This window comes from Bactrocera neohumeralis, chromosome 3 (assembly GCF_024586455.1).
Source record: "Bactrocera neohumeralis isolate Rockhampton chromosome 3, APGP_CSIRO_Bneo_wtdbg2-racon-allhic-juicebox.fasta_v2, whole genome shotgun sequence".
NCBI lineage: Eukaryota > Metazoa > Arthropoda > Insecta > Diptera > Tephritidae > Bactrocera > Bactrocera neohumeralis.
In genome coordinates this window covers 69,262,526-69,280,543 of record NC_065920.1, presented here as the reverse complement: position 1 = coordinate 69,280,543, position 18,018 = coordinate 69,262,526, and the positions used below count along the sequence as shown (strand labels likewise).

At 34.1% G+C, this 18,018-nt stretch overlaps 1 protein-coding gene across 2 annotated transcripts in view; it reads right to left on the bottom strand.

The window, feature by feature from the left end:
* The window catches only part of LOC126753234 (chaoptin), a 307,991-nt gene that overhangs the window by 168,283 nt on the left and 121,690 nt on the right, over positions 1 to 18,018 (bottom strand). The window lies entirely within an intron of this gene.

The window sequence follows — 18,018 nt, the reverse complement described above, 5'->3', positions numbered from 1 at the left end:
TCGTGATTTAAAGAAGCACGCCGCTTAACTGCTTTTCATTAAGCGTTATAAAAAAGTAACGAAAAGGAAAATTTAAATGTTCGTGTGAAACTTTGCTGACTCGTTTGCCAGCTGGTCCAAAACTTAGCAAGGATACCTACCCCTTCTGTAAGAATACAGAAAATCCTTTGATTCATGGTATTGCCTATTTAATAAACAGTCGTCAAAGGTCCTTAAAGCTGTAAAATTATCGAGAAATGGTTCATTCTCTGTCGTAAACATCTAAAAGAAACCCTTTCCATCTTAAAAGCGTATTCTTTCAAAAATCTACCAAACTAACAATAAATTAAAGCCTAATGAAGAACTCTTCTATAAAAATGTATAGATATTTTTATTACGAAGAAGCCTGAGGCAATATTATTTTTCTTTTTGTACACAGCCATGCAGAATGTCCTGCATTCTGACCTTGAACGGTGAATAATATACCTCAATCTAAAGGTTTCTGTCTAACCAAATTAATAATTTAAATGAGAAACTCCTCACTAATAGTAGAGTTTTACTTGATAAACGTACGACCAGCTCCCATTTTCGATTTTGCAACGTTAAGTCTTAAACTTTTTTTCCACAAATTATTAAAATATTTTTTACTGAAACTCCATCATCATTAAAGCCAATATCAATCATTTATTCTCCCAAATAAATTTGTGTTCAACCAAGAAGAAAATTTATTTGTATCGTCTTTAAAGCGCTATTATGTAATATCTGATATAATGTGACATAAATGCCGCACACAAAAGCATATAAAACCACATTTGTATATAAAGCGTCCAATTATATTCACTTATGCGTTGAATTATTCATGGCTTCAACGCTTCAACAGCAGCTGCTGCTGTCAGAAAGTGCAGAGATCAGCCATAAATAAAAATCATCATCAAATAGCTATCAAGCAAACGATGTAGCTTTTGTAACGAATAGTCAGCTATGTCATTAAAATGTATACAATGTTTTCAATTCAATGGTATGCAGCACACACACACATATATATCGACGCTCAAATGGCGGATTATAAACAATCAATAAGCATACTTTGAGGCCTTTAAGTGCGTGAGTTGATGAAATAACATGTGTTTAACGAATTGTTTGTATTTGTAATTGAAAGCATATATATATAATGTATAGTATATATAATAACCATTTATTGATTTATAATTTTTAAAATTTTTTAAATTTCTTTTAAATTTAATTTTTTTCTTTTTGTATTATTTGTTGTTTTTGTTGCTTTCGCTTGATTTCGTGACACACATTTCATAACTCAATTTTGCGATTTTTTCCATTCTGTTTGTTTGCTTGTTGTTGCAGCACAATGATTTAATGCTCATTAAAGCGATTTCACTTTATTACACGCAGAGTTGCCATTGAGTGCAGCTGCTTGCGTGCCGCTGTTATGCTGGTTTGTTATTTTTGTTGCTTGCGTTATAAATTATAACTGGCAATCAAATTGTGTGGCATTGCTGGGCTTTGTTTGCTTTTGTGGCGAAAAAAACAAATAATTAACCCAATGAACTGATTTTAGCTGCATTTGTTATATAATTACGATTTACAGTGGCCAAGTGAGAAAGTTTATAATTGTTAATTATGTTTGATTGCAGCTGAAAAAGTGCTAACACGCGTAATAAAATTGAGTTTAATTGAATGAATGCAAGAAAAGTGGACTGACGTGGCAATAATGCTATATATAGCATACAAGTATGTGAGATCAACGAAGTATGTTATTTTTTATTTTTTTATTTCTAAGTCATATTGTATCAATCATTACCAATCCACAGTGTCAAAAAGAAAAAGGCAACAACTAGACTTTCATTAAGTAATTTAAAATTTATCTGGGTTACCAACCATATAAGAACAGAAGGAAATAAAAAGCAGACGAGACAACTCTGGACTGCTCAGCTGCCTCAAATATTGTTTGAAGCAATCGACTCTAGAGGAATAACTCAGGTTTTGAAGCACTGACAATATGTAAATAATACATAAATACAAAGTACATAAATGTACTTTGGAGCAGAGTTGCTTGTGGAGATAGTTATAATTTCAGATAAGAGGAAACCAAGTAAATTGGCATCACAAGCAGCTACCTCTTAGATCGCATCTTCAGCAAATTGAAATTAACAGCATGCAGAGCACGCAAAAAGGATAATGAAAAGCTAGCACATTACTTTTGCGATTTATCATCCCTCAGCCGATTGAGACGGGTGATGTTTCTCTACTCTGAATGTTCCAAGTAAAATGACTTCGGTATGGTTGAGTATAAAACATAAGGCATTTTGTGAAATACGCTAAATAGTTAAGCTTAGTTGGTTACCATACTTATGACAACCTGAACGCGGCCGTTAGCTAATTGACGCTCTTCCCTTTTCAAAAAGACGATCAAATAATTATAAAATAATTAGGAGCAACTATAAGAAAGTATTAAAATTCTAAGGAATATATCCTAATTGCATAAAATAAAAACCTTCGAAATACTGATAATGAAAATCACACCCTAGTATCTTAGTTAGTTTCAGCAGACAATTAGTAAATTAAATTAGGGGCATATCGAGGCCTGGAAATAGTTATGCTACTAAACGTACGGCATACGTACGTACGTGGATCTATCTATACGTCTTAAGATAGAAAATCGTTCTTCTTTACAACTCCCTATAATGGTTAACTTCTATCGAAAATGCATGCAAAAATATTACCGAAGTAGCCCATTGTAACACGTATTATGTTTTCTATGGAAATTAATATTAAAAGATCGATTCAATAAAATTATTTTAGGAGAGTATGAAAATCACACCGTACCAGCAAAGCCACTAAATTACTTAGTACTTGATAAATGTCTGCTATTGCAATTTTCTGTTCACTTCGTTTGAGCCGTGTACTTTTCGTTTAATCAATTGATTTTCCATATTTATTTTTATTTCAAGTATGCCAGTGGTTTTTTCGAGTAACCAGCCTACAAAGTTTAGCAATGCAAAGATAACCCATGCTTGTTATGTGCAGGTATACTTAGAGGGACATTCCAAGAAAGCTTGATTAGTCAATTTTTTTATAGACGAGAAAATTATTTAGTGTTTGTAGAATTGACACTGTCTCTACAGGTCAGTTGTAGCATAGGCATTGCTGTCAAAACAACGCTTCTGTTTTGAGATTTTATAAGAATAATGGAATTTCTGAAAGGGAGTCAGTGAAGGTGTTAATGACTCCACTGTGAATGGCGGTCAGTGCATGTTTGAAATTTGTTGCGTCCGAAGTCTGGTCGGCATATTATTTTATGTCATCGACGAAGATGAGGAAGGAACTTTTGACGCTCCTTGGAGGCAGTTCCGTTCCAAGCAGGTGACTACAGGGATGATTTCTGCGAAAGCACCCAATCAGAAACTGCTTGGAGAGTAGTTCATTATGCCCCTTAACTGAGAGCATACGTGCCTCACTGTGCAGGTGTTTGATGGGAGACATCAAGAGGAATCTTGATTTTCGTTTACGTTTGAGCAAATGCCATCGATTTCTTTGCCCGACGTCATTTTCGTGCACTGGTGACTGAGGGAGTTCCAAGATGTAGAAGTTAAACATCAATGGGGAGTGGTCACTACCTTGCGGAACCCCCTGTTTTATTTTTGTCAAGTTAGAGTTTTTATCTTGAAATAGTGTAGATGATTGTTGACCGCTCAGATAGTTCATAGTCCACCACTTCTGTAGGGAGCGTAGACTTCTCGATGTCCTCACGGAGCTTTGTGATTGACTGTGTCAAAGGCCTTTGATAAGTCCAACGCTAAAAGGATCGTCCTCTCACAAAGTGGTTTTCGGCCATAAACTATTTGCGCATTTATTATGCCAGGTGCTGTGGTGGTGCTTTACACATTTGGAAGATATGTTGTTGCTAGGCTCAGGCGGTTCGTGAAGGTCGAGAATGCGTGTTATGGCCCTAACCAACGGTAGAATCACCGAAGACATTTTTCAGATCCAACCACTATAACATATAGATTTCATGCCAACTGAACGATCAAAATTAAATTAAGATATTTTTCTATGACCTTTTGTGCTATTAAAAAGGCACCCGTGAGTTTTCCCGTGCAGCCGAGACTAACGTTGTCATTGTTTATATTTTTCTTGACTCCTTAATCACTCCACCGCAATCACTTCAGCTTAATTCTGCACTGCGTTGAAATATATTTGCTGGCAACTGCGTGCGAAGTTTTGGGTGCTACTGTGTTGCCACTTGCAAGCTACGCCGTACTCACTCTACCACCATATGCGCCCACGAAGGCGCCGAAATAAAGCGCCAACCGAAGTCATGCATGAAAAAGTTGAATTTATCACCGCCATTCTAAAGCGCGAATATGGCATAATTTTGGCGGCAAATGCACGCACAAATGAGCCGGGGGGTGTATGCGTTGGTTTCTTCCCTTACGCGCTACATTTATTTGGCGCCGCCACTTTTTTGTTTGTTTACTTGTTAATTTATGCGCTTTTTGTCGCACGCACACGCACATTTGTAAAACAAACACAACAAAGAAATGAATTAAGTTAAGGAAACGCGAAAGAAAGCGATAGAAATGAACAACAACAATTCAAGCGGAGCGGAAAAATTATGCGAAAAATTTGTAGCACACGATTAGTGGAGCGCAATGGCAAATGAGCGCAGCAGCACATACACACGCGCGAACACTCAACAAATTCTATGTATGTGTGTGTGTGCAAAGAGTGGCAAGTGTTGAGCGGCAGCTTGAGCTGACAATGTAAATAGCTGCTGGTTTTTCGGCAATGGCAGTTGGCATGAAATCTCAGTTTCGCCTGGCAGTCAGATGGTTGCATAGCCACTCACGCGTGGTAGGCGCACGCACACATTTGCAATTACATTCACACACATGCGTAAACTGGCACATTAGCGCCGCCCATTTTGGCACTCCAACGCTACCGCGACATAATTAGCATTCGCACTTAAATTTATGACCTTGTGACGAGGCTGAACACATACGCACCAACACATACATACATATATGCGTAGAGTACTTCCATATTCATATAAAACTGTATGCAAATGTGTGTGTGCGCGTGTAAAAATTAGCATTTCGCCATTTCAACTGCTTGCCATGTTCGTCACACACACTCTCACAAACATAAAAACATTCGCTCATACATACCCATATATACTCCCATACCACACATCTTTTTTATGGCACAATGCATACTTTTAGGCGCTAGATAATAAATTTCACGCAATGTCACAGACGAAATGACATTTTTATGCAAAGTAATTGTAATTTGTATGACTATTTGCTGCCATTCTTTAAAAGGTGGCTTGGCTTTTTCACCGCCATCATTCTTCATGTTTCGGCTCGCTGTGCTTTGGCACTACGACATTTTACTACGCCTTGAGGTATAGTATATTTTACTAGACATTTTCTCTTTCATATTTTTATTTGTTTTATTTAATTTTTCTCGCTCTCAATTGCTGTTAGGCATGCATGCACGCAGCTTACTTGCGCCATTAGTCACAGTTTGTTGTCGCTGTAAGGTAATGTAACGAGAAAATGTTGTAAATTTTAGTGCAACTGTTATTTTACTTCTTTCATTTGACTTAAAGCTTATGAAATATTAAATTTTGTGCGCCAGAGATCTGAAAAAACAGAAAATGTGAAGATGCAGCGAAAACATTGAGGTGAGCCAGAAAGTGTGCTACAATATTTTAACTGTACTGGTACTTGCACTTTCGTCTCAAAAAAATTTTTTATGCTAAATTTTATTTACTAAATATCCTATCTCAATCGCGAATTCTCCCAAAGTACTGCTGGATAAAAAAATTGGCCCAAAAGTAGGCGATAAGCAAGTACATATATCAATAAAAAATTTCAAAAATACATTCGAGCTAAAATGACTGGTTCTAGTCGAGAAAAGTATTTGTATGTATTTATAATTAAATTTTTTTTTTCAAAATTTAAAATTTCAAAAATTTTTTTTTCAAAACTCTTTTGTTGTTAATTATAAAATTATGAATAGTTAAATTTTTTTTAGTAAAAATGTATCAAAAATTCGAAATATTTATAATCCTCATCGATCCTTATTAAGTTTTTGGGTTTTGCACCACCTTTAAGTAAAACGCCTGAATGTAGGCAGTGAACTAACTAACTTTAGCCAAGAAACCGCATTAAAGCAAAAGATTTTCAAATCTGAGTGTTTCGGGAATCCAATAGAAAAATTTGCTCAAAAGTATGCAAATAGTAAAATGAAGCAATAAATGATTTTAAAATCATAATCGACAGAAACTTGCTGTTTCGAAAAACCTTGAACAAATCTATGTAAGTATTTATATTTAGAAATATTATTTGAACGTCAAATACATATACACCTATTTTCATTTCTACACATTTTCATTTAGAAATATTATTTGAATTTTAAATATATATCTATTGGCACCTTCAAAATAATGTGCAAAATTTTGTTGCTGATAAATTGCTAATTTTTGAATTATTTAACTTTGCTAGTATGAAATACATTCGTGTGTATTGAAAGTCCTAACCATTATGTAATTTTTTATCGACTAAGCTTATCGGTTATTTGACTCTATCGTTAACGTTTCGTTAAACGTCCAAAAGTAGGCACTAAATTCCGTAAACCTAGACCAACGGTACCACAACAGCAAAGAATTTATAAAATTTAAGATCTTTGGCATCCAAATTTTGTATACTTGAACCCTGCACCTACCCAATTTCTAGCAAAGTTAAAATTTTAATGTGAGCAATGTGGTACTTGATGTGATTTTGAAGTTCGGCAGTTAGAAAAATTTGACAAATCATTCGAAAATTGTGTGCTTTCAACTTTAAGTCAACTGCAAAAACTATCTATAGTCATGCATCATAGGTCTAAAGCTCTGATAATGAGTAGAAATAACATTGAATAATTTAAGGTTGGCAACGTGTATTCAATTTTTCACTTTGCACTGAGCGTAAAGATGGATATGACTTATTTTATGCGAATAGTCTAGATAGCTTATTCTTAATGTGATAGAACAGTTGAACAGACTATGGAAATATGAAGGGAACAAGAAGAGAAGATTTTAGTACATTAAGCTAAGTTTTGATATATGAATATTCATGTAGATCAACAATGTTATTAAAAAACTAGTAAAAAGATAGATATATTAATATATAAGATATAAGATCACTTACATTTGGTACGATATTTGTTTGTAGTGAAGACTAAAAAATGTAAGGTTCTAATCCTGTCAGCGTATGTAAGACAAAGATCGAGTTTTGAGACTGAGATTGGTAAAATATTACATAGGTGAAAAACTACATTGGTTCATTAGCATAAGTATATTGTGGAAAGGTTAGTCAGTTGTTAGAATAAAGTTTAGACGTACATATATATTCGAACCCTGATATTATTAGTCAATTTCAGGCAAATATCTCCACCGTTAACGGCCTCAAATCAGTTTAAAGGTATTATTGAAGCAATTCAATTAGTTTAAATCACAAAAACATGGTAATTTCCTGTTCTCCATTTGTAAACAAACATATCAACAAATAAACAGTACAAAAACTCTTCTTGCTCTTTCTATATTTGAATGTAGGTGTGTATGGATGTATGCCTGCCGCTTGAGGTAAAGGTAAACAAATTAGCGCAATGCCAACAAATAAAAGAGTAACAGAGTTCAGTGCTCAAGAGAGTAGAAAAAATCGTTGCGACTAAAACAACAGCAACAAAACGCTGACTTGGAGACCTGCTAGTACCAAAATGCTATATGAGCAAAACAAAAAACGAAAAACAAGAAACAATCAGTGCGTTGAAAAAGTTCCCACTGTAGCTGCTGCTACTGCCACTCAACATTCAGCGCCGCTCTAGGAAAAAATGTTAACATTACCATGACCGTGTGCAGCTACATGTGTGTGTGTTCGCCAAAGTTAGCCTGTTGTGTAGCATACTTTCAGGCACTTAACGTCACAGGCGCAGACGTAATTTAAACATAATTAGAATTGTTGTTTGTTGTTGCTATTATTTGTGTATAATTTTTTTTTTTACTTTTATTTTAGCTACTTGAAGTTCGCTGCTTCATTTCAAGTGGATTTTTTCTGCCGTTTGCACTGCAATAATTTGTTTTTGTTTGGCTTGTTTGACTGGCACATTACTCCAGTAACTTAAATTCAGACGCGCAAGTCAGAGAAAATGTTAGCAGTATTTGAAGCAGAGATTTAAAGAGCTGTGATAAAAAACGGCTAGCATATGAATTTTAAATGCAAAAAAAACCTTAAAATTTAAAATTTTTTTGAGCTCATATTAAAAACTGTTTATATTTTCTTAACATGCTGTTAAATATCATAGTGTATTCATATGTTTGGGTGAATCAAAAATTTATTTTTTTCCGCTTGGTACGCTGAAAAATACATCCTTTCGTATTATCAGAGAGAAAAATTTAAATTTCGCTTCCTACTATTTGAAAAAATATCTTAAAGCCTAGCTTTCGTATGAAATTGAATGCTCTACAAATATTTTTTCATAAACCTTACCATTTAAGATGTATTTGAGGTGAAAACTTGATTATTTTAAAGAGAAATTTTTTTATTATGAAACTTATAACTCAAAGAAAAGACCAAATTAATTTAAATTCTTTACTTAGTATTGTAGGAAATTTTCAGATATCTTTTAAAATCACAGAAACATACCCTAACAAAAGTTCAAAATACGCATATGAATATTTCAAAATATATACATATCTTAAAAAAAAAATTTTTAGCAGTGGCAAATCAACGCCGAGAGACTCTCATTGTCAGTTTTTCATCTTAAATCATGTTGCTCCTTAAGTCAGGCATTTCGGTTAAACTATGCAACATACGAAAAAATTTGACAATAATCTCTGTCAATCTCGCGAGAATGTCCTACTTCCCCCTAACTTATGAAATTATGACCACGTCAGCAAAAAAAAAAAATCAACATAATGAAAGTAAGCTAAAAATAAGAAACTATGAACAAAAAATAGTAAGACTTTGTTCATAATTTAAAAATTCTTAATTTTTTATGCAAAATCTATGATTTAACTCTCAAAGTAATCTCCCTCTCCCACATCACACTTATGTCAACGTGTTTTCTAAACCTCGAAACAGTAGCTTAACCAGTTGAACACGGTGGTTGCGGCACCATATTGGTTGAAAATTTAGCGAAAAACACACGCAGAATCAATAGAGTACCAAAAGTTTTTGAACCACTTAAATAGTATTACTTGTTGACAGCTTGGTCGGTCGATAAAAGTTCGGAGTGCACCACATTACGATAATCGAAGAAAACTGTCAACCTTGATTTTTGACCTGCTTTGACGTGTTTTTTTCGGTTTCGGCTCACGTTTGCCATGATATTCGGCCTACCGATCGTCTTTTTCCGTGCCGTGAACTTAGATTCAAGTGTTCATCGTATCGTGGTATTCGGAAAGCATTGTTTCACAGACATTAATCCAACGATGTTTTTCGAAAAAATGTAACGATTTTGGAACCAGTTGACCTTTAACTTTTCTTAGGCCCAAATAGGCTTTCAAATTAGTTTTCACTGATCGTTCCGATATTCCAACGACACCTGTAGGATTTCTGACTGTTAAGCGTAACTTCTCAAGCACCAATTTTTTGTATTTTAATGATGTGTTGATCTTCAGTTGATGTTGAGATTTGGTTTGGTGTTTAGATTTTGGGCTATGGGCATTATTGGATCATATTTTTTTTTAATGAGGTTGGCCAAGCTGTGACTTTTACTGATGTTACAGTTTTTTTGCAGAAATTGGATAATATTTATGTGGCCAGTATGTGGTTTTAACAAGAAGGCACCATATGACATACAGATCATGTATTCTCTTCTTTTGGCGATAAGAATTGATGCATTAGATCGTGTGATTTAACACCTTAAGATTTTTTATGGGGTTATTTGAAATCACTGATCTTTTGTGACAACACAATAATGACGCGTGCTCCATAGGAGGAGATCCCACGTAGCACCAGCGGGTTCATTCAACCGTATTAACGCATAAAAGCTTGGGAAATTTCGATGAACGAGTTCGTAAGTGTTTGAGAAACTGTAACCCTTGCCTGATGTCTTATTTCATAAATAACCCTATGCTTAGTACTTCATGATTCAACATAAAAATTATAATCGAAAAAAGGAATGCTTTGTTTTCTATTTAATTCCAATCTTTCGGTAATCTTGGGAAACTCTGTACAAATGTGTCGAGAATACTGCTGCCGCTGGCGCATCAATTGAGGAAGACCCGAATCAGTCTCTCGCACGTCGTTCTCAAGCGCTGGGTATTTCTGTGACGTCGTTGTGGTGCATTTTGCGAAAAGATCTTGGCCTACATTCTTCCAAGATCAAACTGACGCAAAAACTGAAGCCGCTTGAATAACAGAATCGTCGTATATTCGTAAATTGAGCTGAGCAACAACTTGAAAATGATCCGAATTTTCGTCAGATCATCTTCAGTGAAGAGATTCATTTCTGGCTGAATGGCTTCGCCAATAAGCAAAATATGCGTTATTGATCAGAGAGCAGTCCACACGTACTCTCTGAGTCACCATTGCATCCCAAAAAAATTACGGTTTGGTGCGGTTTATGGGTCAGCGGAGTCATTAGGCCGTATTTCTTCCGTGATAATCAAGACCAGCACGTTCCTGTGAATGGGAATCGCTATCGTCTAATGATAACTGACTATTTAGGCCCGTATTGGATGATATGCACTTGGACAATAGGTGTCTCCAACAGGACGACGCCACAAGCTACACAGCGAATGTCACAATCAATTTATTGAAAACCAATTTTGCTGAACGAGTTATCTCACGAAATGGTTCAGTCTGTTGCCCGCCTCAGTCGGGCCACTTAACGCCTTTAGACTATTTCCTGTGTGGCTACGCCACAGAGCAAATACACTTTAAAAGACTATAACTCAAAAATATTTTAAATATTAATTTAAAATTTTAATACGGTATTTTTAAAGGCACGGACTATCAAGCTATACTAAAAATAATTTTTTTTTTCAAATTTTCCAATTTCTCATATATATATTTAAATATTTCTGCCTTTAGTATTCCACTTTTTCCAGCATTCCTTTCTTTCGCCAGTTCCCCCCTACCACCGACTTAAAAAGTCACCGAGCCTACCATATTTACCAACTTTAAAACTGATTAATGTGCCACAAAAGATAGCCACCGACTGAGTCAACAGTGCAAAAACAAATTGCAGGCTGAATATTTAAAGAAGTCCGGCTCTTTGACTTCCGCCCGCATAACTCACACCACGACCCACAACAACAATAACAAACGACAAGAGCTTCGAAAAATGAAAAATCGTCAGCTTATTTTTGAGACAAACGACATTTAATTTACTGTTCATAAGTGTAAACTATTTGTTATGCGTACACAGCAGGAGGGAGGCAGTTAGGAGGGATGAGGCCAAACAAAGTGTAACAAAGTGAATGATGCCTCAAATAAAGCAGAGAACATAAGTGAGTGTAACAACAGGAGTCATTGCAAGGCATTGCTTGACATTTGACCTCCTGGCAGTGTGTCAGAAGAGTTTACTGTTACTTTATATACTTTGTTATTTTTGTTTGTGCCAGATTTCTATTTCCGCGCGCTCTCTCTCCCCACTAGTAGTATTATTCTGTTCTATTTGTCTCTCTCTGTGCCTCCCTCTCTTGCCAACTGTGTGACATTGAAGCAATCACTGTTAACATGACATTTGTTGCCACTTATAAAGGCAACAGCTACAACAACAACAGTGTTGCAATGATATGTTGGCAGCTTGTCGCGCAGAATGAATAGCTATGGGAGCAATAATAGCGCTGGAGCCAAAAAATTTGTAGAAACAAGTAGACAACAGTGACAAGCAGAGGCTCTACATAGTAACAACAATAACAAATCTGTGTGTTTGCGTGGGTGTGTGAGTTGTAAGGAGTTATTGTGAAGTTGGCAGTGATAGCAGTGCGACAATCGGTCACAGGCAACTAGGCAAATGTTGCATAGATATTTGTGTATATAGAGAATAATTTATTGCTCATGTTTGAAGCAGTTGAAGTACAAATATTGAGGGAACAAAAGACGTATGAAACAGAATATAACAAATGAGTGGTATAATGATGAATAAGTGTAGAGATGAATGTGTGAATGAGTGAGGCAGTAAAACTATATATTTCAGAAGCATTTTTAGAGGCTGTGATTCAGCTTAAGATGTTTATTAAGGGGCTATACCAGTGTTACACTTTCAAAAAAATTTTTTTTTCTTTTTCGATAGTTTATATATTCAAAAATATCCTGTGAAATCGGCGAGGTCGTATCTTCAATAGTTTTTGAATGGCAGCGTTCTAAATAGCGACCGCTCAGAGGTGCAAACATATATGTATAAGTGAAACTTTAAACGCGTTTTTCTCGAAACGACATTTTTCAAAATTGCTGACATTATAACTCAACGAGAAATTGACCGATCGACTTCAAATTAAAACTAGATATAGTTGAATACATTTGCTATACAATAGACTACGATCTTTTTGATTGGTTGAAAATTGTCAATTTGGCATTAAAAAAACCACAATTTTTTCGTACAAAAACGATTTTTTTTTTCAAAATTACGCCATTTTCTTAATTTTCGATATTTTTCAAAAATCGTAGTTCATTGTATAGAAAATATATTCAAGTTTAATAAACATTTTGAATTTTTTTGATTCAGCTACTCATTCCACTGGAATCACGCCAGCAGTTGAGGCACTTTTTTTTCTGCAATTCCGCAGACAGCCCATAGCTCCGTTATTTTTCAATAATTTTGTAAAAAAAATTTTTTTTTCATATAGCTAAAAATATACTTTATTACGTCCATAGAACGTCGGAACATTCAATCTAGTACTTTCTTTTAAAAAAATTCACGAAAATCGCCTAATTTTTCATGCGTCACACTGGTATAGCCCCTTAAAGAAAGTCAGAAAAAGCTTTAATTTTATCTGAGCCGAGAGTATTATACTTTCGCACATGCATTTCATATCATCAGAAAGCATAATGATATAGCAGTACAATCCGAATCATATGTTCGGAGACTGTAGCAAGATCTTGAATAATAATCCATTCGAAATTAGATAAAAATTTCTGGTCAAATGCAAAAGGTTTTCCACACAGGCACTTGATTTTGATTGTTCGGTTTGTTTGGAAGTTATATCTTATAGTGATACAAAGCCTTCAAAGACGGTCGAGAGTTCGTTGAAGACATGCCTCGTCCTGTACGACCTTTGACGTCTTCAACAGGTTAAAATATCAAAAAAGTGAAGGATATGGTGCTTGAAAATCATCTGAGAAATAGCAAAAGAGCTTCACATCTTTCGCAAGTACGTTCGAATGATTTTGATGGATATTTTGGGTATGAAACGCGTTCTTGCTCGACTCGTCCGAATAAAACAGAATTTTTTCAAGAGGAATACCTGTCTTTGGACATTCTTGATCGTGCGAATTCCAACCAAACATTCATGTATTATCACTGCCGACGTGACATGGGTTTATGAGCTTGACATGCAAACAAGTCAACAATCATCGGAATGGAGGGAAAAAAACTAGCCAAAACCAAAAAGACCGCTCAATCGATATTCGTGGTATGATGCATCATGAATTTGTTCCGGAGGGACAGGCGGTCAATAAGAGGTTCTATTTGGTCGTATTGGGTTGTTTGCGTGAAGATACCCATCGAAAACGGCCGGAATCAAAAAAGAATAATTCATGGATTTTACTTATTGGTAATGCACCATCTCATCGAGTCACGATTGTAAACGACTTTGAAGCGAACAATGTAATAAATACCATCGATATGTCACCGTATTCACTAGATTGGGCTCCGTGTGACTTTTTCTTGTTCCCCAAACCGAAATTTCCGCTCCGTGGAATCCAAGATATAACATTTGAAATGAGTACGAGGTGTGTACTTGTAAATCGAAGTAGTTTTTGGGACTGCTCAGTACAAGAACTAACTTCTGGGTACTGCAGACCAAGAAAAAACGAAAATGACTTTTTAGTCATACTCCGCCGGAAGGTAAACATTTCATTAATTGATATCTGAGTGATATAATACCTCAGAAAGCTTATTTGTATTTAAAATTAATTTTAAGGTATATGTATGTATGAGCACTAATGAACTGTGGGAAACTTTCTCTCTCTCCATTTCCATTATAGCCTTTTTCTTTCCTTTTGTCTCCCTCTCTCACTTTCATTATGATTTTCTGTTCTTTTATCTGTATATTTTCTTTTTCCTTCTATCTCTCTCTCTCTCTGTTTGAATATCTCTGAAGAAATTTGAAGTAGATTGATATATGTAGGTCAAACTTAGTTATAAATACTATTTAGGACCACACAAAATTAGTATTTTTAGCATTGCTACATTGCTGAAGAATATAAAAACAAGTAAAACGGAGTTAAATTTCGATACAACCGAACTTTTGACACTCTTGCACTTGCAAGGTTTAAAGCCTTCATGTACATAAGGCTCGTTAGTTATGTGGGGTCTTGAGAGAAATTTCACCCGATTTGATTAATTCCTAGCTCAAATACGCACCGTTATAAGAAAACTAAGCTCTCGCAATACTATTAAGATAACTCACATATTGGCCGATATATGCGGTGCAATGTCACCTGGAAGTTTGAAAACCTTTATGAAAAGTATTGAGCCCATTTAACCCATTTTTGACACACAGACATATTATTGTTAGGAATGAATACTCTCTGAATTTCAATCATACATATATCTCACACTTTGACCGATATTTTCGGTAAAATGTCAACTAAAAGCAGTGGGTCCACATATTCAGTGCCTCGAGATATTTGTTTTCCCCTAAAATCAGAAGGAGCTCCCCACACCCCGGCTCCATTAAACATCTAAACTCGTCTCGTCATTCTGATTTATATATATAACCCAATATCTATCTCGCTTACTTTTAGGTGATACGTACAGCCGTTAGATGAACAAAACTATTACACTCTGTAACAACATGTTGCAAGAGTATAATAACCTAACTTCAACTAATTTTTCTTAAATGAAAGTCAATAGAATGGCTTATATAGTATATATCCTCTACTCTATCCTTGTACTATATATCACAACACATTACTGTATGTATCCCATCATCTTGTTATATAAATAGTTTGAATATGGTATGTATGTATGTATGTATTAACGTCGATTTCCACTTACAAATATGCCACCCAAGGGAGCTGCCACCGTATATTGACAACAAATACCTTTTTGTAGCCCAAACATATGTCTATAAACACACAAATATATACAAATCAATACAGTGACATATGCTTTTCATGTTGTTGTTTTACATTACGTCCTCTGTCGCATATGCTTCATTGTGTCAGAAGTGAAATGAAGCAGAAAAATAGGCAGCAGCTATTTGAAATCAAAAAATCGAAAATGACACAAGATTGCTGTCAAAGCATGGCACTGCGTGGGTGGATGGGTGTAGTGTAATGTGTAATTGAGATGGATCATACATAAGGGCGGAGCGCATATTAAATATATTATGAGCGATAACACGATGGCAATGTGTTTGACTGACAAAGGGAAGTTTGTAGGAACAGAAATTGAATAAGCATTGTGTTGATTTAGTGATTTTAATGCTTATAAAAAATATTTTAATAATTAGAAAACTGAAATATTTTTTTTTTTTGATTTTGTGTTTTGCTTATATCTTAACTATAAATATAAATGAAGAAAAAAAATAAAAATTGTATACAAATTAATTAAGCTCAAAAAACACACTGAAACTGACATTCTTACAATTTTGGTTTTTGCTTTTTGGCAGCATGTCCATATTAAGGCATTTAAGTAGGTTACCAGATCTATAACTAAGGAAGCGATAAATTTATTAAATTATTTGGCGTATTAACTGTACAGGTTTGAAGAAATGTTTATTTAAACATGCTTTATAAGAAAAAATAAATATTTTCGTAGTTGCCAACTGAAAATAAATGAAAAAAGAACAGAAAAAGACGCAGACTGGCAAAGTCATTTTGTTACAAAACTTGATTAAACTTTTAAATAATTGATATTTGACATAAGTTAAGACAGTGTTGCCACCATAACTTATTATTTTAACTTACTTTTAGATTAAAATGAAATATGTAATTAGCATATAAGTAAAAAATAATTCCTAAATAAGATTTAAATCATAAGAAAAAAATTTGAAAAGGACTAAACAGAGTTGCCACCTTATTGAAATTTTAAGATACTTTTAATTTAAAACAAAATATGCAAGTAGCATATAAGTTTAAAATAATTATTAAATAAGGCATAAATCCTAGGGCTAAATTTTGAAAAAAGTGAAAGCAGAGTTGCCACCATAATGAAATTTTAACATACTTTTAATAAAAAAAAATATGCAAATAACATAGGAGTTAAAAATAATTAATAATTAAAGTGTTAATCATAGGATTTAATTTTTACAAAGTTTAATCAGAGTTGCCACCATAATAAAATTTTAAATATCTTTTAATTTGAAAATAAATGTATTGATAGCATAAAATGAAAAATAATTGATAAATTAGAATCATAGGAAAAATATTGACAAAATTTAAAGCAGTGTTGCCACCGTAATGTAATAAATTTTTATTTTTACTTTTAATTCAAAAATAATACATATTGCTGCAGCATTTGAGTGAAAAATATTTACTGATACTTTATCATAGCATTAAATTATGAGGGAAGTTAAAACAGAGTTGCCACCCTACTAAATTCTAACTTATTTATAATTCAAAAAATTGCAAATATCATTCGAGTTAATAGCTAATGATATATGAAGCAATACTATAAAAACTTTTTTAATTAGTGATATTTTGACGTTGCCACCTTATTGGGCATATTTGCCCAAATTTGAAATTTTAAGCACTTTATTAGCATAAGATTTCAAGAGATATATTTACAAACATGCTTTGAAATAAAAAATATTTAATACGGTGGCTGCCACCTGAAAATTAATAAGAATAATTATAAAAGTAAAAAGAAAATTTCTCTAACTTTCTTAATTTACAATTCATTACTTTTTTCATCTTACAACTTGTTTTCTGATTTTGTATTCCCGAGTTTCTATAATATTTTTAAAATTTTCCCACTTTTGACTTTCTTTTATTTCCATCATCTACTGACTTTTTCCAACATTTCGCTGAATTTTCAATTTCTCGTTTTCGATTTTAGTTCATTTGTGTTACAATTCCAATGCAACGTAGCGCTCGAAATTTATTCCCATTGCTTTAGTAGCTGATTTTTGTTGCTGTTGTTGCCATTGCTATTGTTTATATTACAATCCCAGTCGTGTGTATTGCACTGCTGGTGAATTTGGTAGTATTTTATTGTTGTTGCCTTGCAGTTACTTTCTCAATGAAATGTTTTCGCAAAACTTACATACACACAACGTGCCAACTGAGCGATGTGGCAAGCGTTTATGCACGTTTTGTATAGATATAATATGGTATATAACTAGCTATATACATATTATGTAAATATGTATGTATTGATATTTGTGTAGTAAGTGACACATAGTCTTTGTTGTGGCTTTTTGTGTCGTGCACTTTTCTGTGTTGTTGCAACAGCGACATTCTGTATAATATCCACATATATGTATAACTGGGGAAAAAATTCATTTGTGTAAATATTTTTATATATATGTATATATGGAAGCCATGCTTAAAATTTCAACTTTGTTTGGGTGTGCGACCCTGTGATTGGCATGCCTTTTTGAAGTTGCCACACATTCCACGGCTCATACGAGCTGCACACGAGAAATTTTCACGATAAGTTAAAGGTTAGGTAACGGAACTTGTGGCATAGCTGACCAAAAATGCAGGGATTACAATTACATTGCTCCGAAAACATAGGAACAACGCACCGTTCATAAAGTCAAATAGTCAGAGCAACACAGATACACAAATTTATATTAGGGTGGGTAAAAAAAAAATTATTAAATAAAATATTGTTTTTATAATTATTTTTAATTTAATA